This window comes from Pungitius pungitius, unplaced genomic scaffold (assembly GCF_949316345.1).
Source record: "Pungitius pungitius unplaced genomic scaffold, fPunPun2.1 scaffold_33, whole genome shotgun sequence".
In the NCBI taxonomy this organism is placed as follows: Eukaryota; Metazoa; Chordata; class Actinopteri; order Perciformes; family Gasterosteidae; genus Pungitius; species Pungitius pungitius.
Window position 1 is genome coordinate 262,144 of NW_026909866.1, and position 16,940 is coordinate 279,083.

Here is a 16,940-nt window from a genome sequence, read left to right on the forward strand (position 1 = left end):
ATTTTCTTTTGCAGACAGGGCGGGAAAAAGGTCAATGTTTCCGCCCAGTTTTGAACTGGGGACCTTTCGCGTGTTAGGCGAACGTGATAACCACTACACTACGGAATTTTCGCCGGAAGGGAAAGTGTTCAAGTGCGTACCTTCTCTTCACAACGGCCAGAAATCTGGCATAAGGATTTCAGAGTGATTCCTCGTTAGTATAGTGGACAGTATCTCTGCCTGTCACGCAGAAGACCAGGGTTCGATTCCCTGACGGGGAGAGTCTTCGTCAAACAGTAAGCGTATGCTCAGACTGGAAGCGTAGTCTTTTTTAATTGACCAAGTGAATAATTTTCTTTTGCAGACAGGGCGGGAAAAAGGTTAATGTTTCCGCCCAGTTTCGAACTGGGGACCTTTCGCGTGTTAGGCGAACGTGATAACCACTACACTACGGAAACCACAGCTAGGTTTCTTTTGAACATATGCCTGCTCTTTGGGGAAGATCTTGATCTGATGGCTTCATCATGACTTGACCTTCATCACTATTCTACAGTTTGACGTCAGTTCGAAAGCGGTCGGGATGAGAATCAATTCCTACATGTACGAGGCTGTGGTTTTCCGCTAGGAAGTTGAGGACTGATCAAACCCAGCCAGGACTGAATTTTCGCCGGAAGGGAAAGTGTTCAAGTGCGTACCTTCTCTTCACAACGGCCAGAAATCTGGCATAAGGATTTCAGAGTGATTCCTCGTTAGTATAGTGGACAGTATCTCTGCCTGTCACGCAGAAGACCAGGGTTCGATTCCCTGACGGGTAGAGTCTTCGTCAAACAGTAAGCGTATGCTCAGACTGGAAGCGTAGTCTTTTTTAATTGACCAAGTTAATCATTTTCTTTTGCAGACAGGGCGGGAAAAAGGTCAATGTTTCCGCCCAGTTTCGAACTGGGGACCTTTCGCGTGTTAGGCGAACGTGATAACCACTACACTACGGAAACCACGGCTAGGTTTCTTTTGAACATATGCCTGCTCTTTGCGGAAGATCTTGATCTGATGGCTGATCTGATGAGAATATAGTGGACAGTATCTCTGCCTGTCACGCAGAAGACCAGGGTTCGATTCCCTGACGGGGAGAGTCTTCGTCAAACAGTAAGCGTATGCTCAGACTGGAAGCGTAGTCTTTTTTAATTGACCAAGTTAATCATTTTCTTTTGCAGACAGGGCGGGAAAAAGGTCAATGTTTCCGCCCAGTTTCGAACTGGGGACCTTTCGCGTGTTAGGCGAACGTGATAACCACTACACTACGGAAACCACGGCTAGGGTTCTTTTGAACATATGCCTGCTCTTTGCGGAAGATCTTGATCTGATGGCTGATCTGATGAGGATATAGTGGACAGTATCTCTGCCTGTCACGCAGAAGACCAGGGTTCGATTCCCTGACGGGGAGAGTCTTCGTCAAACAGTAAGCGTATGCTCAGACTGGAAGCGTGGTCTTTTTTAATTGACCAAGTGAATCATTTTCTTTTGCAGACAGGGCGGGAAAAAGGTCAATGTTTCCGCCCAGTTTCGAACTGGGGACCTTTCGCGTGTTAGGCGAACGTGATAACCACTACACTACGGAAACCACGGCTAGGTTTCTTTTGAACATATGCCTGCTCTTTGCGGAAGATCTTGATCTGATGGCTGATCTGATGAGAATATAGTGGACAGTATCTCTGCCTGTCACGCAGAAGACCAGGGTTCGATTCCCTGACGGGGAGAGTCTTCGTCAAACAGTAAGCGTATGCTCAGACTGGAAGCGTAGTCTTTTTTAATTGACCAAGTTAATCATTTTCTTTTGCAGACAGGGCGGGAAAAAGGTCAATGTTTCCGCCCAGTTTAGAACTGGGGACCTTTCGCGTGTTAGGCGAACGTGATAACCACTACACTACGGAAACCACGGCTAGGGTTCTTTTGAACATATGCCTGCTCTTTGCGGAAGATCTTGATCTGATGGCTGATCTGATGAGAATATAGTGGACAGTATCTCTGCCTGTCACGCAGAAGACCAGGGTTCGATTCCCTGACGGGGAGAGTCTTCGTCAAACAGTAAGCGTATGCTCAGACTGGAAGCGTGGTCTTTTTTAATTGACCAAGTGAATCATTTTCTTTTGCAGACAGGGCGGGAAAAAGGTCAATGTTTCCGCCCAGTTTCGACTGGGGACCTTTCGCGTGTTAGGCGAACGTGATAACCACTACACTACGGAATTTTCGCCGGAAGGGAAAGTGTTCAAGTGCGTACCTTCTCTTCACAACGGCCAGAAATCTGGCATAAGGATTTCAGAGTGATTCCTCGTTAGTATAGTGGACAGTATCTCTGCCTGTCACGCAGAAGACCAGGGTTCGATTCCCTGACGGGGAGAGTCTTCGTCAAACAGTAAGCGTATGCTCAGACTGGAAGCGTAGTCTTTTTTAATTGACCTAGTTAATCATTTTCTTTTGCAGACAGGGCGGGAAAAAGGTCAATGTTTCCGCCCAGTTTCGAACTGGGGACCTTTCGCGTGTTAGGCGAACGTGATAACCACTACACTACGGAAACCACGGCTAGGTTTCTTTTGAACATATGCCTGCTCTTTGCGGAAGATCTTGATCTGATGGCTGATCTGATGAGAATATAGTGGACAGTATCTCTGCCTGTCACGCAGAAGACCAGGGTTCGATTCCCTGACGGGGAGAGTCTTCGTCAAACAGTAAGCGTATGCTCAGACTGGAAGCGTAGTCTTTTTTAATTGACCAAGTTAATCATTTTCTTTTGCAGACAGGGCGGGAAAAAGGTCAATGTTTCCGCCCAGTTTAGAACTGGGGACCTTTCGCGTGTTAGGCGAACGTGATAACCACTACACTACGGAAACCACGGCTAGGGTTCTTTTGAACATATGCCTGCTCTTTGCGGAAGATCTTGATCTGATGGCTGATCTGATGAGAATATAGTGGACAGTATCTCTGCCTGTCACGCAGAAGACCAGGGTTCGATTCCCTGACGGGGAGAGTCTTCGTCAAACAGTAAGCGTATGCTCAGACTGGAAGCGTGGTCTTTTTTAATTGACCAAGTGAATCATTTTCTTTTGCAGACAGGGCGGGAAAAAGGTCAATGTTTCCGCCCAGTTTCGAACTGGGGACCTTTCGGGTGTTAGGCGAACGTGATAACCACTACACTACGGAATTTTCGCCGGAAGGGAAAGTGTTCAAGTGCGTACCTTCTCTTCACAACGGCCAGAAATCTGGCATAAGGATTTCAGAGTGATTCCTCGTTAGTATAGTGGACAGTATCTCTGCCTGTCACGCAGAAGACCAGGGTTCGATTCCCTGACGGGGAGAGTCTTCGTCAAACAGTAAGCGTATGCTCAGACTGGAAGCGTAGTCTTTTTTAATTGACCAAGTGAATAATTTTCTTTTGCAGACAGGGCGGGAAAAAGGTTAATGTTTCCGCCCAGTTTCGAACTGGGGACCTTTCGCGTGTTAGGCGAACGTGATAACCACTACACTACGGAAACCACAGCTAGGTTTCTTTTGAACATATGCCTGCTCTTTGGGGAAGATCTTGATCTGATGGCTTCATCATGACTTGACCTTCATCACTATGCTACAGTTTGACGTCAGTTCTAAAGCGGTCGGGATGAGAATCAATTCCTACATGTACGAGGCTGTGGTTTTCCGCTAGGAAGTTGAGGACTGATCAAACCCAGCCAGGACTGAATTTTCGCCGGAAGGGAAAGTGTTCAAGTGCGTACCTTCTCTTCACAACGGCCAGAAATCTGGCATAAGGATTTCAGAGTTATTCCTCGTTAGTATAGTGGACAGTATCTCTGCCTGTCACGCAGAAGACCAGGGTTCGATTCCCTGACGGGGAGAGTCTTCGTCAAACAGTAAGCGTATGCTCAGACTGGAAGCGTAGTCTTTTTTAATTGACCAAGTGAATCATTTTCTTTTGCAGACAGCGCGGGAAAAAGGTCAATGTTTCCGCCCAGTTTCGAACTGGGGACCTTTCGCGTGTTAGGCGAACGTGATAACCACTACACTACGGAAACCACAGCTAGGTTTCTTTTGAACATATGCCTGCTCTTTGCGGAAGATCTTGATCTGATGGCTGATCTGAAGAGAATATAGTGGACAGTATCTCTGCCTGTCACGCAGAAGACCAGGGTTCGATTCCCTGACGGGTAGAGTCTTCGTCAAACAGTAAGCGTATGCTCAGACTGGAAGCGTAGTCTTTTTTAATTGACCAAGTTAATCATTTTCTTTTGTAGACAGGGCGGGAAAAAGGTCAATGTTTCCGCCCAGTTTCGAACTGGGGACCTTTCGCGTGTTAGGCGAACGTGATAACCACTACACTACGGAAACCACGGCTAGGTTCCTTTTGAACATATGCCTGCTCTTTGGGGAAGATCTTGATCTGATGGCTTCATCATGACTTGACCTTCATCACTATGCTACAGTTTGACGTCAGTTCTAAAGCGGTCGGGATGAGAATCAATTCCTACATGTACGAGGCTGTGGTTTTCCGCTAGGAAGTTGAGGACTGATCAAACCCAGCCAGGACTGAATTTTCGCCGGAAGGGAAAGTGTTCAAGTGCGTACCTTCTCTTCACAACGGCCAGAAATCTGGCATAAGGATTTCAGAGTTATTCCTCGTTAGTATAGTGGACAGTATCTCTGCCTGTCACGCAGAAGACCAGGGTTCGATTCCCTGACGGGGAGAGTCTTCGTCAAACAGTAAGCGTATGCTCAGACTGGAAGCGTAGTCTTTTTTAATTGACCAAGTGAATCATTTTCTTTTGCAGACAGCGCGGGAAAAAGGTCAATGTTTCCGCCCAGTTTCGAACTGGGGACCTTTCGCGTGTTAGGCGAACGTGATAACCACTACACTACGGAAACCACGGCTAGGTTCCTTTTGAACATATGCCTGCTCTTTGCGGAAGATCTTGATCTGATGGCTGATCTGAAGAGAATATAGTGGACAGTATCTCTGCCTGTCACGCAGAAGACCAGGGTTCGATTCCCTGACGGGTAGAGTCTTCGTCAAACAGTAAGCGTATGCTCAGACTGGAAGCGTAGTCTTTTTTAATTGACCAAGTTAATCATTTTCTTTTGTAGACAGGGCGGGAAAAAGGTCAATGTTTCCGCCCAGTTTCGAACTGGGGACCTTTCGCGTGTTAGGCGAACGTGATAACCACTACACTACGGAAACCACGGCTAGGTTCCTTTTGAACATATGCCTGCTCTTTGCGGAAGATCTTGATCTGATGGCTGATCTGATGAGAATATAGTGGACAGTATCTCTGCCTGTCACGCAGAAGACCAGGGTTCGATTCCCTGACGGGGAGAGTCTTCGTCAAACAGTAAGCGTATGCTCCGACTGGAAGCGTAGTCTTTTTTAATTGACCAAATGAATCATTTTCTTTTGCAGACAGCGCGGGAAAAAGGTCAATGTTTCCGCCCAGTTTCGAACTGGGGACCTTTCGCGTGTTAGGCGAACGTGATAACCACTACACTACGGAAACCACGGCTAGGTTTCTTTTGAACATATGCCTGCTCTTTGCGGAAGATCTTGATCTGATGGCTGATCTGATGAGAATATAGTGGACAGTATCTCTGCCTGTCACGCAGAAGAACAGGGTTCGATTCCCTGACGGGGAGAGTCTTCGTAAAACAGTAAGCGTATGCTCAGACTGGAAGCGTAGTCTTTTTTAATTGACCAAGTGAATCATTTTCTTTTGCAGACAGCGCGGGAAAAAGGTCAATGTTTCCGCCCAGTTTCGAACTGGGGACCTTTCGCTTGTTAGGCGAACGTGATAACCACTACACTACGGAAACCACAGCTAGGTTTCTTTTGAACATATGCCTGCTCTTTGCGGAAGATCTTGATCTGATGGCTGATCTGAAGAGAATATAGTGGACAGTATCTCTGCCTGTCACGCAGAAGACCAGGGTTCGACTCCCTGACGGGTAGAGTCTTCGTCAAACAGTAAGCGTATGCTCAGACTGGAAGCGTAGTCTTTTTTAATTGACCTAGTTAATCATTTTCTTTTGCAGACAGGGCGGGAAAAAGGTCAATGTTTCCGCCCAGTTTCGAACTGGGGACCTTTCGCGTGTTAGGCGAACGTGATAACCACTACACTACGGAAACCACGGCTAGGTTTCTTTTGAACATATGCCTGCTCTTTGCGGAAGATCTTGATCTGATGGCTGATCTGATGAGAATATAGTGGACAGTATCTCTGCCTGTCACGCAGAAGACCAGGGTTCGATTCCCTGACGGGGAGAGTCTTCGTCAAACAGTAAGCGTATGCTCCGACTGGAAGCGTAGTCTTTTTTAATTGACCAAATGAATCATTTTCTTTTGCAGACAGCGCGGGAAAAAGGTCAATGTTTCCGCCCAGTTTCGAACTGGGGACCTTTCGCGTGTTAGGCGAACGTGATAACCACTACACTACGGAAACCACGGCTAGGTTTCTTTTGAACATATGCCTGCTCTTTGCGGAAGATCTTGATCTGATGGCTGATCTGATGAAAATATAGTGGACAGTATCTCTGCCTGTCACGCAGAAGACCAAGGTTCGATTCCCTGACGGGGAGAGTCTTCGTCAAACAGTAAGCGTATGCTCAGACTGGAAGCGTGGTCTTTTTTAATTGACCAAGTGAATCATTTTCTTTTGCAGACAGGGCGGGAAAAAGGTCAATGTTTCCGCCCAGTTTTGAACTGGGGACCTTTCGCGTGTTAGGCGAACGTGATAACCACTACACTACGGAATTTTCGCCGGAAGGGAAAGTGTTCAAGTGCGTACCTTCTCTTCACAACGGCCAGAAATCTGGCATAAGGATTTCAGAGTGATTCCTCGTTAGTATAGTGGACAGTATCTCTGCCTGTCACGCAGAAGACCAGGGTTCGATTCCCTGACGGGGAGAGTCTTCGTCAAACAGTAAGCGTATGCTCAGACTGGAAGCGTAGTCTTTTTTAATTGACCAAGTGAATAATTTTCTTTTGCAGACAGGGCGGGAAAAAGGTTAATGTTTCCGCCCAGTTTCGAACTGGGGACCTTTCGCGTGTTAGGCGAACGTGATAACCACTACACTACGGAAACCACAGCTAGGTTTCTTTTGAACATATGCCTGCTCTTTGGGGAAGATCTTGATCTGATGGCTTCATCATGACTTGACCTTCATCACTATTCTACAGTTTGACGTCAGTTCGAAAGCGGTCGGGATGAGAATCAATTCCTACATGTACGAGGCTGTGGTTTTCCGCTAGGAAGTTGAGGACTGATCAAACCCAGCCAGGACTGAATTTTCGCCGGAAGGGAAAGTGTTCAAGTGCGTACCTTCTCTTCACAACGGCCAGAAATCTGGCATAAGGATTTCAGAGTGATTCCTCGTTAGTATAGTGGACAGTATCTCTGCCTGTCACGCAGAAGACCAGGGTTCGATTCCCTGACGGGGAGAGTCTTCGTCAGACAGTAAGCGTATGCTCAGACTGGAAGCGTAGTCTTTTTTAATTGACCAAGTGAATCATTTTCTTTTGCAGACAGGGCGGGAAAAAGGTCAATGTTTCCGCCCAGTTTTGAACTGGGGACCTTTCGCGTGTTAGGCGAACGTAATAACCACTACACTACGGAAACCAAGGCTAGGTTTCTTTTGAACATATGCCTGCTCTTTGCGGAAGATCTTGATCTGATGGCTGATCTGATGAGAATATAGTGGACAGTATCTCTGCCTGTCACGCAGAAGACCAGGGTTCGATTCCCTGACGGGGAGAGTCTTCGTCAAACAGTAAGCGTATGCTCAGACTGGAAGCGTAGTCTTTTTTAATTGACCAAGTTAATCATTTTCTTTTGCAGACAGGGCGGGAAAAAGGTCAATGTTTCCGCCCAGTTTCGAACTGGGGACCTTTCGCGTGTTAGGCGAACGTGATAACCACTACACTACGGAAACCACGGCTAGGGTTCTTTTGAACATATGCCTGCTCTTTGCGGAAGATCTTGATCTGATGGCTGATCTGATGAGAATATAGTGGACAGTATCTCTGCCTGTCACGCAGAAGACCAGGGTTCGATTCCCTGACGGGGAGAGTCTTCGTCAAACAGTAAGCGTATGCTCAGACTGGAAGCGTGGTCTTTTTTAATTGACCAAGTGAATCATTTTCTTTTGCAGACAGGGCGGGAAAAAGGTCAATGTTTCCGCCCAGTTTCGAACTGGGGACCTTTCGCGTGTTAGGCGAACGTGATAACCACTACACTACGGAAACCACGGCTAGGTTTCTTTTGAACATATGCCTGCTCTTTGCGGAAGATCTTGATCTGATGGCTGATCTGATGAGAATATAGTGGACAGTATCTCTGCCTGTCACGCAGAAGACCAGGGTTCGATTCCCTGACGGGGAGAGTCTTCGTCAAACAGTAAGCGTATGCTCAGACTGGAAGCGTAGTCTTTTTTAATTGACCAAGTTAATCATTTTCTTTTGCAGACAGGGCGGGAAAAAGGTCAATGTTTCCGCCCAGTTTAGAACTGGGGACCTTTCGCGTGTTAGGCGAACGTGATAACCACTACACTACGGAAACCACGGCTAGGGTTCTTTTGAACATATGCCTGCTCTTTGCGGAAGATCTTGATCTGATGGCTGATCTGATGAGAATATAGTGGACAGTATCTCTGCCTGTCACGCAGAAGACCAGGGTTCGATTCCCTGACGGGGAGAGTCTTCGTCAAACAGTAAGCGTATGCTCAGACTGGAAGCGTGGTCTTTTTTAATTGACCAAGTGAATCATTTTCTTTTGCAGACAGGGCGGGAAAAAGGTCAATGTTTCCGCCCAGTTTTGAACTGGGGACCTTTCGCGTGTTAGGCGAACGTGATAACCACTACACTACGGAATTTTCGCCGGAAGGGAAAGTGTTCAAGTGCGTACCTTCTCTTCACAACGGCCAGAAATCCGGCATAAGGATTTCAGAGTGATTCCTCGTTAGTATAGTGGACAGTATCTCTGCCTGTCACGCAGAAGACCAGGGTTCGATTCCCTGACGGGGAGAGTCTTCGTCAAACAGTAAGCGTATGCTCAGACTGGAAGCGTAGTCTTTTTTAATTGACCAAGTGAATAATTTTCTTTTGCAGACAGGGCGGGAAAAAGGTTAATGTTTCCGCCCAGTTTCGAACTGGGGACCTTTCGCGTGTTAGGCGAACGTGATAACCACTACACTACGGAAACCACAGCTAGGTTTCTTTTGAACATATGCCTGCTCTTTGGGGAAGATCTTGATCTGATGGCTTCATCATGACTTGACCTTCATCACTATGCTACAGTTTGACGTCAGTTCTAAAGCGGTCGGGATGAGAATCAATTCCTACATGTACGAGGCTGTGGTTTTCCGCTAGGAAGTTGAGGACTGATCAAACCCAGCCAGGACTGAATTTTCGCCAGAAGGGAAAGTGTTCAAGTGCGTACCTTCTCTTCACAACGGCCAGAAATCTGGCATAAGGATTTCAGAGTGATTCCTCGTTAGTATAGTGGACAGTATCTCTGCCTGTCACGCAGAAGACCAGGGTTCGATTCCCTGACGGGGAGAGTCTTCGTCAAACAGTAAGCGTATGCTCAGACTGGAAGCGTAGTCTTTTTTAATTGACCAAGTGAATCATTTTCTTTTGCAGACAGCGCGGGAAAAAGGTCAATGTTTCCGCCCAGTTTCGAACTGGGGACCTTTCGCGTGTTAGGCGAACGTGATAACCACTACACTACGGAAACCACAGCTAGGTTTCTTTTGAACATATGCCTGCTCTTTGCGGAAGATCTTGATCTGATGGCTGATCTGAAGAGAATATAGTGGACAGTATCTCTGCCTGTCACGCAGAAGACCAGGGTTCGATTCCCTGACGGGGAGAGTCTTCGTCAAACAGTAAGCGTATGCTCCGACTGGAAGCGTAGTCTTTTTTAATTGACCAAATGAATCATTTTCTTTTGCAGACAGCGCGGGAAAAAGGTCAATGTTTCCGCCCAGTTTCGAACTGGGGACCTTTCGCGTGTTAGGCGAACGTGATAACCACTACACTACGGAAACCACGGCTAGCTTTCTTTTGAACATATGCTTGCTCTTTGCGGAAGATCTTGATCTGATGGCTGATCTGATGAGAATATAGTGGACAGTATCTCTGCCTGTCACGCAGAAGACCAGGGTTCGATTCCCTGACGGGGAGAGTCTTCGTCAAACAGTAAGCGTATGCTCAGACTGGAAGCGTGGTCTTTTTTAATTGACCAAGTGAATCATTTTCTTTTGCAGACAGGGCGGGAAAAAGGTCAATGTTTCCGCCCAGTTTTGAACTGGGGACCTTTCGCGTGTTAGGCGAACGTGATAACCACTACACTACGGAAACCACAGCTAGGTTTCTTTTGAACATATGCCTGCTCTTTGGGGAAGATCTTGATCTGATGGCTTCATCATGACTTGACCTTCATCACTATTCTACAGTTTGACGTCAGTTCGAAAGCGGTCGGGATGAGAATCAATTCCTACATGTACGAGGCTGTGGTTTTCCGCTAGGAAGTTGAGGACTGATCAAACCCAGCCAGGACTGAATTTTCGCCGGAAGGGAAAGTGTTCAAGTGCGTACCTTCTCTTCACAACGGCCAGAAATCTGGCATAAGGATTTCAGAGTGATTCCTCGTTAGTATAGTGGACAGTATCTCTGCCTGTCACGCAGAAGACCAGGGTTCGATTCCCTGACGGGGAGAGTCTTCGTCAAACAGTAAGCGTATGCTCAGACTGGAAGCGTAGTCTTTTTTAATTGACCAAGTGAATCATTTTCTTTTGCAGACAGGGCGGGAAAAAGGTCAATGTTTCCGCCCAGTTTTGAACTGGGGACCTTTCGCGTGTTAGGCGAACGTAATAACCACTACACTACGGAAACCAAGGCTAGGTTTCTTTTGAACATATGCCTGCTCTTTGCGGAAGATCTTGATCTGATGGCTGATCTGATGAGAATATAGTGGACAGTATCTCTGCCTGTCACGCAGAAGAACAGGGTTCGATTCCCTGACGGGGAGAGTCTTCGTCAAACAGTAAGCGTATGCTCAGACTGGAAGCGTAGTCTTTTTTAATTGACCAAGTGAATCATTTTCTTTTGCAGACAGCGCGGGAAAAAGGTCAATGTTTCCGCCCAGTTTCGAACTGGGGACCTTTCGCTTGTTAGGCGAACGTGATAACCACTACACTACGGAAACCACAGCTAGGTTTCTTTTGAACATATGCCTGCTCTTTGCGGAAGATCTTGATCTGATGGCTGATCTGAAGAGAATATAGTGGACAGTATCTCTGCCTGTCACGCAGAAGACCAGGGTTCGATTCCCTGACGGGTAGAGTCTTCGTCAAACAGTAAGCGTATGCTCAGACTGGAAGCGTAGTCTTTTTTAATTGACCAAGTTAATCATTTTCTTTTGCAGACAGGGCGGGAAAAAGGTCAATGTTTCCGCCCAGTTTCGAACTGGGGACCTTTCGCGTGTTAGGCGAACGTGATAACCACTACACTACGGAAACCACGGCTAGGTTTCTTTTGAACATATGCCTGCTCTTTGCGGAAGATCTTGATCTGATGGCTGATCTGATGAGAATATAGTGGACAGTATCTCTGCCTGTCACGCAGAAGACCAGGGTTCGATTCCCTGACGGGGAGAGTCTTCGTCAAACAGTAAGCGTATGCTCAGACTGGAAGCGTAGTCTTTTTTAATTGACCAAGTTAATCATTTTCTTTTGCAGACAGGGCGGGAAAAAGGTCAATGTTTCCGCCCAGTTTCGAACTGGGGACCTTTCGCGTGTTAGGCGAACGTGATAACCACTACACTACGGAAACCACGGCTAGGGTTCTTTTGAACATATGCCTGCTCTTTGCGGAAGATCTTGATCTGATGGCTGATCTGATGAGGATATAGTGGACAGTATCTCTGCCTGTCACGCAGAAGACCAGGGTTCGATTCCCTGACGGGGAGAGTCTTCGTCAAACAGTAAGCGTATGCTCAGACTGGAAGCGTGGTCTTTTTTAATTGACCAAGTGAATCATTTTCTTTTGCAGACAGGGCGGGAAAAAGGTCAATGTTTCCGCCCAGTTTCGAACTGGGGACCTTTCGCGTGTTAGGCGAACGTGATAACCACTACACTACGGAAACCACGGCTAGGTTTCTTTTGAACATATGCCTGCTCTTTGCGGAAGATCTTGATCTGATGGCTGATCTGATGAGAATATAGTGGACAGTATCTCTGCCTGTCACGCAGAAGACCAGGGTTCGATTCCCTGACGGGGAGAGTCTTCGTCAAACAGTAAGCGTATGCTCAGACTGGAAGCGTAGTCTTTTTTAATTGACCAAGTTAATCATTTTCTTTTGCAGACAGGGCGGGAAAAAGGTCAATGTTTCCGCCCAGTTTCGAACTGGGGACCTTTCGCGTGTTAGGCGAACGTGATAACCACTACACTACGGAAACCACGGCTAGGGTTCTTTTGAACATATGCCTGCTCTTTGCGGAAGATCTTGATCTGATGGCTGATCTGATGAGGATATAGTGGACAGTATCTCTGCCTGTCACGCAGAAGACCAGGGTTCGATTCCCTGACGGGGAGAGTCTTCGTCAAACAGTAAGCGTATGCTCAGACTGGAAGCGTGGTCTTTTTTAATTGACCAAGTGAATCATTTTCTTTTGCAGACAGGGCGGGAAAAAGGTCAATGTTTCCGCCCAGTTTCGAACTGGGGACCTTTCGCGTGTTAGGCGAACGTGATAACCACTACACTACGGAAACCACGGCTAGGTTTCTTTTGAACATATGCCTGCTCTTTGCGGAAGATCTTGATCTGATGGCTGATCTGATGAAAATATAGTGGACAGTATCTCTGCCTGTCACGCAGAAGACCAAGGTTCGATTCCCTGACGGGGAGAGTCTTCGTCAAACAGTAAGCGTATGCTCAGACTGGAAGCGTGGTCTTTTTTAATTGACCAAGTGAATCATTTTCTTTTGCAGACAGGGCGGGAAAAAGGTCAATGTTTCCGCCCAGTTTTGAACTGGGGACCTTTCGCGTGTTAGGCGAACGTGATAACCACTACACTACGGAATTTTCGCCGGAAGGGAAAGTGTTCAAGTGCGTACCTTCTCTTCACAACGGCCAGAAATCTGGCATAAGGATTTCAGAGTGATTCCTCGTTAGTATAGTGGACAGTATCTCTGCCTGTCACGCAGAAGACCAGGGTTCGATTCCCTGACGGGGAGAGTCTTCGTCAAACAGTAAGCGTATGCTCAGACTGGAAGCGTAGTCTTTTTTAATTGACCAAGTGAATAATTTTCTTTTGCAGACAGGGCGGGAAAAAGGTTAATGTTTCCGCCCAGTTTCGAACTGGGGACCTTTCGCGTGTTAGGCGAACGTGATAACCACTACACTACGGAAACCACAGCTAGGTTTCTTTTGAACATATGCCTGCTCTTTGGGGAAGATCTTGATCTGATGGCTTCATCATGACTTGACCTTCATCACTATTCTACAGTTTGACGTCAGTTCGAAAGCGGTCGGGATGAGAATCAATTCCTACATGTACGAGGCTGTGGTTTTCCGCTAGGAAGTTGAGGACTGATCAAACCCAGCCAGGACTGAATTTTCGCCGGAAGGGAAAGTGTTCAAGTGCGTACCTTCTCTTCACAACGGCCAGAAATCTGGCATAAGGATTTCAGAGTGATTCCTCGTTAGTATAGTGGACAGTATCTCTGCCTGTCACGCAGAAGACCAGGGTTCGATTCCCTGACGGGGAGAGTCTTCGTCAGACAGTAAGCGTATGCTCAGACTGGAAGCGTAGTCTTTTTTAATTGACCAAGTGAATCATTTTCTTTTGCAGACAGGGCGGGAAAAAGGTCAATGTTTCCGCCCAGTTTTGAACTGGGGACCTTTCGCGTGTTAGGCGAACGTAATAACCACTACACTACGGAAACCAAGGCTAGGTTTCTTTTGAACATATGCCTGCTCTTTGCGGAAGATCTTGATCTGATGGCTGATCTGATGAGAATATAGTGGACAGTATCTCTGCCTGTCACGCAGAAGACCAGGGTTCGATTCCCTGACGGGGAGAGTCTTCGTCAAACAGTAAGCGTATGCTCAGACTGGAAGCGTAGTCTTTTTTAATTGACCAAGTTAATCATTTTCTTTTGCAGACAGGGCGGGAAAAAGGTCAATGTTTCCGCCCAGTTTCGAACTGGGGACCTTTCGCGTGTTAGGCGAACGTGATAACCACTACACTACGGAAACCACGGCTAGGGTTCTTTTGAACATATGCCTGCTCTTTGCGGAAGATCTTGATCTGATGGCTGATCTGATGAGAATATAGTGGACAGTATCTCTGCCTGTCACGCAGAAGACCAGGGTTCGATTCCCTGACGGGGAGAGTCTTCGTCAAACAGTAAGCGTATGCTCAGACTGGAAGCGTGGTCTTTTTTAATTGACCAAGTGAATCATTTTCTTTTGCAGACAGGGCGGGAAAAAGGTCAATGTTTCCGCCCAGTTTCGAACTGGGGACCTTTCGCGTGTTAGGCGAACGTGATAACCACTACACTACGGAAACCACGGCTAGGTTTCTTTTGAACATATGCCTGCTCTTTGCGGAAGATCTTGATCTGATGGCTGATCTGATGAGAATATAGTGGACAGTATCTCTGCCTGTCACGCAGAAGACCAGGGTTCGATTCCCTGACGGGGAGAGTCTTCGTCAAACAGTAAGCGTATGCTCAGACTGGAAGCGTAGTCTTTTTTAATTGACCAAGTTAATCATTTTCTTTTGCAGACAGGGCGGGAAAAAGGTCAATGTTTCCGCCCAGTTTAGAACTGGGGACCTTTCGCGTGTTAGGCGAACGTGATAACCACTACACTACGGAAACCACGGCTAGGGTTCTTTTGAACATATGCCTGCTCTTTGCGGAAGATCTTGATCTGATGGCTGATCTGATGAGAATATAGTGGACAGTATCTCTGCCTGTCACGCAGAAGACCAGGGTTCGATTCCCTGACGGGGAGAGTCTTCGTCAAACAGTAAGCGTATGCTCAGACTGGAAGCGTGGTCTTTTTTAATTGACCAAGTGAATCTTTTTCTTTTGCAGACAGGGCGGGAAAAAGGTCAATGTTTCCGCCCAGTTTTGAACTGGGGACCTTTCGCGTGTTAGGCGAACGTGATAACCACTACACTACGGAATTTTCGCCGGAAGGGAAAGTGTTCAAGTGCGTACCTTCTCTTCACAACGGCCAGAAATCCGGCATAAGGATTTCAGAGTGATTCCTCGTTAGTATAGTGGACAGTATCTCTGCCTGTCACGCAGAAGACCAGGGTTCGATTCCCTGACGGGGAGAGTCTTCGTCAAACAGTAAGCGTATGCTCAGACTGGAAGCGTAGTCTTTTTTAATTGACCAAGTGAATAATTTTCTTTTGCAGACAGGGCGGGAAAAAGGTTAATGTTTCCGCCCAGTTTCGAACTGGGGACCTTTCGCGTGTTAGGCGAACGTGATAACCACTACACTACGGAAACCACAGCTAGGTTTCTTTTGAACATATGCCTGCTCTTTGGGGAAGATCTTGATCTGATGGCTTCATCATGACTTGACCTTCATCACTATGCTACAGTTTGACGTCAGTTCTAAAGCGGTCGGGATGAGAATCAATTCCTACATGTACGAGGCTGTGGTTTTCCGCTAGGAAGTTGAGGACTGATCAAACCCAGCCAGGACTGAATTTTCGCCAGAAGGGAAAGTGTTCAAGTGCGTACCTTCTCTTCACAACGGCCAGAAATCTGGCATAAGGATTTCAGAGTGATTCCTCGTTAGTATAGTGGACAGTATCTCTGCCTGTCACGCAGAAGACCAGGGTTCGATTCCCTGACGGGGAGAGTCTTCGTCAAACAGTAAGCGTATGCTCAGACTGGAAGCGTAGTCTTTTTTAATTGACCAAGTGAATCATTTTCTTTTGCAGACAGCGCGGGAAAAAGGTCAATGTTTCCGCCCAGTTTCGAACTGGGGACCTTTCGCGTGTTAGGCGAACGTGATAACCACTACACTACGGAAACCACAGCTAGGTTTCTTTTGAACATATGCCTGCTCTTTGCGGAAGATCTTGATCTGATGGCTGATCTGAAGAGAATATAGTGGACAGTATCTCTGCCTGTCACGCAGAAGACCAGGGTTCGATTCCCTGACGGGGAGAGTCTTCGTCAAACAGTAAGCGTATGCTCCGACTGGAAGCGTAGTCTTTTTTAATTGACCAAATGAATCATTTTCTTTTGCAGACAGCGCGGGAAAAAGGTCAATGTTTCCGCCCAGTTTCGAACTGGGGACCTTTCGCGTGTTAGGCGAACGTGATAACCACTACACTACGGAAACCACGGCTAGCTTTCTTTTGAACATATGCCTGCTCTTTGCGGAAGATCTTGATCTGATGGCTGATCTGATGAGAATATAGTGGACAGTATCTCTGCCTGTCACGCAGAAGACCAGGGTTCGATTCCCTGACGGGGAGAGTCTTCGTCAAACAGTAAGCGTATGCTCAGACTGGAAGCGTGGTCTTTTTTAATTGACCAAGTGAATCATTTTCTTTTGCAGACAGGGCGGGAAAAAGGTCAATGTTTCCGCCCAGTTTTGAACTGGGGACCTTTCGCGTGTTAGGCGAACGTGATAACCACTACACTACGGAATTTTCGCCGGAAGGGAAAGTGTTCAAGTGCGTACCTTCTCTTCACAACGGCCAGAAATCTGGCATAAGGATTTCAGAGTGATTCCTCGTTAGTATAGTGGACAGTATCTCTGCCTGTCACGCAGAAGACCAGGGTTCGATTCCCTGACGGGGAGAGTCTTCGTCAAACAGTAAGCGTATGCTCAGACTGGAAGCGTAGTCTTTTTTAATTGACCAAGTGAATAATTTTCTTTTGCAGACAGGGC

The 16,940-nt window shown here is 47.0% G+C and overlaps 47 non-coding genes across 47 annotated transcripts; 15 read left to right on the forward strand and 32 right to left on the reverse strand.

The window, feature by feature from the left end:
- The first annotated feature begins 188 nt into the window (after positions 1-188).
- trnad-guc (transfer RNA aspartic acid (anticodon GUC)) lies at positions 189-260 on the forward strand. The gene has a single exon. It is a non-coding gene; the product is annotated as a tRNA-Asp (tRNA).
- A 104-nt stretch (positions 261-364) lies between these two features.
- trnav-aac (transfer RNA valine (anticodon AAC)) lies at positions 365-437 on the reverse strand. Its single transcript has one exon. It is a non-coding gene; the product is annotated as a tRNA-Val (tRNA).
- A 461-nt stretch (positions 438-898) lies between these two features.
- Positions 899-971, reverse strand: trnav-aac (transfer RNA valine (anticodon AAC)). The gene has a single exon. It is a non-coding gene; the product is annotated as a tRNA-Val (tRNA).
- A 240-nt stretch (positions 972-1,211) lies between these two features.
- Positions 1,212-1,284, reverse strand: trnav-aac (transfer RNA valine (anticodon AAC)). Its single transcript has one exon. It is a non-coding gene; the product is annotated as a tRNA-Val (tRNA).
- A 240-nt stretch (positions 1,285-1,524) lies between these two features.
- Positions 1,525-1,597, reverse strand: trnav-aac (transfer RNA valine (anticodon AAC)). Its single transcript has one exon. It is a non-coding gene; the product is annotated as a tRNA-Val (tRNA).
- A 705-nt stretch (positions 1,598-2,302) lies between these two features.
- Positions 2,303-2,374, forward strand: trnad-guc (transfer RNA aspartic acid (anticodon GUC)). The gene has a single exon. It is a non-coding gene; the product is annotated as a tRNA-Asp (tRNA).
- Positions 2,375-2,478: 104 nt separating this feature from the next.
- Positions 2,479-2,551, reverse strand: trnav-aac (transfer RNA valine (anticodon AAC)). The gene has a single exon. It is a non-coding gene; the product is annotated as a tRNA-Val (tRNA).
- Positions 2,552-3,257: 706 nt separating this feature from the next.
- trnad-guc (transfer RNA aspartic acid (anticodon GUC)) lies at positions 3,258-3,329 on the forward strand. The gene has a single exon. It is a non-coding gene; the product is annotated as a tRNA-Asp (tRNA).
- A 104-nt stretch (positions 3,330-3,433) lies between these two features.
- Positions 3,434-3,506, reverse strand: trnav-aac (transfer RNA valine (anticodon AAC)). The gene has a single exon. It is a non-coding gene; the product is annotated as a tRNA-Val (tRNA).
- Positions 3,507-3,791: 285 nt separating this feature from the next.
- On the forward strand, positions 3,792-3,863 carry trnad-guc (transfer RNA aspartic acid (anticodon GUC)). The gene has a single exon. It is a non-coding gene; the product is annotated as a tRNA-Asp (tRNA).
- Positions 3,864-3,967: 104 nt separating this feature from the next.
- On the reverse strand, positions 3,968-4,040 carry trnav-aac (transfer RNA valine (anticodon AAC)). Its single transcript has one exon. It is a non-coding gene; the product is annotated as a tRNA-Val (tRNA).
- A 240-nt stretch (positions 4,041-4,280) lies between these two features.
- Positions 4,281-4,353, reverse strand: trnav-aac (transfer RNA valine (anticodon AAC)). The gene has a single exon. It is a non-coding gene; the product is annotated as a tRNA-Val (tRNA).
- A 285-nt stretch (positions 4,354-4,638) lies between these two features.
- trnad-guc (transfer RNA aspartic acid (anticodon GUC)) lies at positions 4,639-4,710 on the forward strand. Its single transcript has one exon. It is a non-coding gene; the product is annotated as a tRNA-Asp (tRNA).
- Positions 4,711-4,814: 104 nt separating this feature from the next.
- trnav-aac (transfer RNA valine (anticodon AAC)) lies at positions 4,815-4,887 on the reverse strand. Its single transcript has one exon. It is a non-coding gene; the product is annotated as a tRNA-Val (tRNA).
- Positions 4,888-5,127: 240 nt separating this feature from the next.
- Positions 5,128-5,200, reverse strand: trnav-aac (transfer RNA valine (anticodon AAC)). The gene has a single exon. It is a non-coding gene; the product is annotated as a tRNA-Val (tRNA).
- Positions 5,201-5,440: 240 nt separating this feature from the next.
- Positions 5,441-5,513, reverse strand: trnav-aac (transfer RNA valine (anticodon AAC)). Its single transcript has one exon. It is a non-coding gene; the product is annotated as a tRNA-Val (tRNA).
- Positions 5,514-5,753: 240 nt separating this feature from the next.
- Positions 5,754-5,826, reverse strand: trnav-aac (transfer RNA valine (anticodon AAC)). Its single transcript has one exon. It is a non-coding gene; the product is annotated as a tRNA-Val (tRNA).
- A 240-nt stretch (positions 5,827-6,066) lies between these two features.
- On the reverse strand, positions 6,067-6,139 carry trnav-aac (transfer RNA valine (anticodon AAC)). Its single transcript has one exon. It is a non-coding gene; the product is annotated as a tRNA-Val (tRNA).
- Positions 6,140-6,379: 240 nt separating this feature from the next.
- On the reverse strand, positions 6,380-6,452 carry trnav-aac (transfer RNA valine (anticodon AAC)). The gene has a single exon. It is a non-coding gene; the product is annotated as a tRNA-Val (tRNA).
- A 393-nt stretch (positions 6,453-6,845) lies between these two features.
- On the forward strand, positions 6,846-6,917 carry trnad-guc (transfer RNA aspartic acid (anticodon GUC)). Its single transcript has one exon. It is a non-coding gene; the product is annotated as a tRNA-Asp (tRNA).
- Positions 6,918-7,021: 104 nt separating this feature from the next.
- On the reverse strand, positions 7,022-7,094 carry trnav-aac (transfer RNA valine (anticodon AAC)). The gene has a single exon. It is a non-coding gene; the product is annotated as a tRNA-Val (tRNA).
- A 285-nt stretch (positions 7,095-7,379) lies between these two features.
- On the forward strand, positions 7,380-7,451 carry trnad-guc (transfer RNA aspartic acid (anticodon GUC)). The gene has a single exon. It is a non-coding gene; the product is annotated as a tRNA-Asp (tRNA).
- A 417-nt stretch (positions 7,452-7,868) lies between these two features.
- Positions 7,869-7,941, reverse strand: trnav-aac (transfer RNA valine (anticodon AAC)). Its single transcript has one exon. It is a non-coding gene; the product is annotated as a tRNA-Val (tRNA).
- Positions 7,942-8,181: 240 nt separating this feature from the next.
- Positions 8,182-8,254, reverse strand: trnav-aac (transfer RNA valine (anticodon AAC)). Its single transcript has one exon. It is a non-coding gene; the product is annotated as a tRNA-Val (tRNA).
- A 706-nt stretch (positions 8,255-8,960) lies between these two features.
- Positions 8,961-9,032, forward strand: trnad-guc (transfer RNA aspartic acid (anticodon GUC)). The gene has a single exon. It is a non-coding gene; the product is annotated as a tRNA-Asp (tRNA).
- A 104-nt stretch (positions 9,033-9,136) lies between these two features.
- Positions 9,137-9,209, reverse strand: trnav-aac (transfer RNA valine (anticodon AAC)). Its single transcript has one exon. It is a non-coding gene; the product is annotated as a tRNA-Val (tRNA).
- Positions 9,210-9,494: 285 nt separating this feature from the next.
- Positions 9,495-9,566, forward strand: trnad-guc (transfer RNA aspartic acid (anticodon GUC)). The gene has a single exon. It is a non-coding gene; the product is annotated as a tRNA-Asp (tRNA).
- A 104-nt stretch (positions 9,567-9,670) lies between these two features.
- trnav-aac (transfer RNA valine (anticodon AAC)) lies at positions 9,671-9,743 on the reverse strand. The gene has a single exon. It is a non-coding gene; the product is annotated as a tRNA-Val (tRNA).
- A 240-nt stretch (positions 9,744-9,983) lies between these two features.
- On the reverse strand, positions 9,984-10,056 carry trnav-aac (transfer RNA valine (anticodon AAC)). The gene has a single exon. It is a non-coding gene; the product is annotated as a tRNA-Val (tRNA).
- Positions 10,057-10,654: 598 nt separating this feature from the next.
- trnad-guc (transfer RNA aspartic acid (anticodon GUC)) lies at positions 10,655-10,726 on the forward strand. Its single transcript has one exon. It is a non-coding gene; the product is annotated as a tRNA-Asp (tRNA).
- Positions 10,727-11,143: 417 nt separating this feature from the next.
- Positions 11,144-11,216, reverse strand: trnav-aac (transfer RNA valine (anticodon AAC)). The gene has a single exon. It is a non-coding gene; the product is annotated as a tRNA-Val (tRNA).
- Positions 11,217-11,456: 240 nt separating this feature from the next.
- Positions 11,457-11,529, reverse strand: trnav-aac (transfer RNA valine (anticodon AAC)). The gene has a single exon. It is a non-coding gene; the product is annotated as a tRNA-Val (tRNA).
- A 240-nt stretch (positions 11,530-11,769) lies between these two features.
- On the reverse strand, positions 11,770-11,842 carry trnav-aac (transfer RNA valine (anticodon AAC)). Its single transcript has one exon. It is a non-coding gene; the product is annotated as a tRNA-Val (tRNA).
- A 240-nt stretch (positions 11,843-12,082) lies between these two features.
- Positions 12,083-12,155, reverse strand: trnav-aac (transfer RNA valine (anticodon AAC)). Its single transcript has one exon. It is a non-coding gene; the product is annotated as a tRNA-Val (tRNA).
- A 240-nt stretch (positions 12,156-12,395) lies between these two features.
- On the reverse strand, positions 12,396-12,468 carry trnav-aac (transfer RNA valine (anticodon AAC)). The gene has a single exon. It is a non-coding gene; the product is annotated as a tRNA-Val (tRNA).
- Positions 12,469-12,708: 240 nt separating this feature from the next.
- On the reverse strand, positions 12,709-12,781 carry trnav-aac (transfer RNA valine (anticodon AAC)). The gene has a single exon. It is a non-coding gene; the product is annotated as a tRNA-Val (tRNA).
- Positions 12,782-13,174: 393 nt separating this feature from the next.
- trnad-guc (transfer RNA aspartic acid (anticodon GUC)) lies at positions 13,175-13,246 on the forward strand. Its single transcript has one exon. It is a non-coding gene; the product is annotated as a tRNA-Asp (tRNA).
- A 104-nt stretch (positions 13,247-13,350) lies between these two features.
- On the reverse strand, positions 13,351-13,423 carry trnav-aac (transfer RNA valine (anticodon AAC)). Its single transcript has one exon. It is a non-coding gene; the product is annotated as a tRNA-Val (tRNA).
- Positions 13,424-13,708: 285 nt separating this feature from the next.
- On the forward strand, positions 13,709-13,780 carry trnad-guc (transfer RNA aspartic acid (anticodon GUC)). The gene has a single exon. It is a non-coding gene; the product is annotated as a tRNA-Asp (tRNA).
- A 417-nt stretch (positions 13,781-14,197) lies between these two features.
- On the reverse strand, positions 14,198-14,270 carry trnav-aac (transfer RNA valine (anticodon AAC)). Its single transcript has one exon. It is a non-coding gene; the product is annotated as a tRNA-Val (tRNA).
- Positions 14,271-14,510: 240 nt separating this feature from the next.
- On the reverse strand, positions 14,511-14,583 carry trnav-aac (transfer RNA valine (anticodon AAC)). The gene has a single exon. It is a non-coding gene; the product is annotated as a tRNA-Val (tRNA).
- A 706-nt stretch (positions 14,584-15,289) lies between these two features.
- On the forward strand, positions 15,290-15,361 carry trnad-guc (transfer RNA aspartic acid (anticodon GUC)). Its single transcript has one exon. It is a non-coding gene; the product is annotated as a tRNA-Asp (tRNA).
- A 104-nt stretch (positions 15,362-15,465) lies between these two features.
- trnav-aac (transfer RNA valine (anticodon AAC)) lies at positions 15,466-15,538 on the reverse strand. The gene has a single exon. It is a non-coding gene; the product is annotated as a tRNA-Val (tRNA).
- A 285-nt stretch (positions 15,539-15,823) lies between these two features.
- On the forward strand, positions 15,824-15,895 carry trnad-guc (transfer RNA aspartic acid (anticodon GUC)). Its single transcript has one exon. It is a non-coding gene; the product is annotated as a tRNA-Asp (tRNA).
- A 104-nt stretch (positions 15,896-15,999) lies between these two features.
- Positions 16,000-16,072, reverse strand: trnav-aac (transfer RNA valine (anticodon AAC)). The gene has a single exon. It is a non-coding gene; the product is annotated as a tRNA-Val (tRNA).
- Positions 16,073-16,312: 240 nt separating this feature from the next.
- Positions 16,313-16,385, reverse strand: trnav-aac (transfer RNA valine (anticodon AAC)). The gene has a single exon. It is a non-coding gene; the product is annotated as a tRNA-Val (tRNA).
- A 393-nt stretch (positions 16,386-16,778) lies between these two features.
- On the forward strand, positions 16,779-16,850 carry trnad-guc (transfer RNA aspartic acid (anticodon GUC)). Its single transcript has one exon. It is a non-coding gene; the product is annotated as a tRNA-Asp (tRNA).
- Positions 16,851-16,940: the final 90 nt, after the last annotated feature.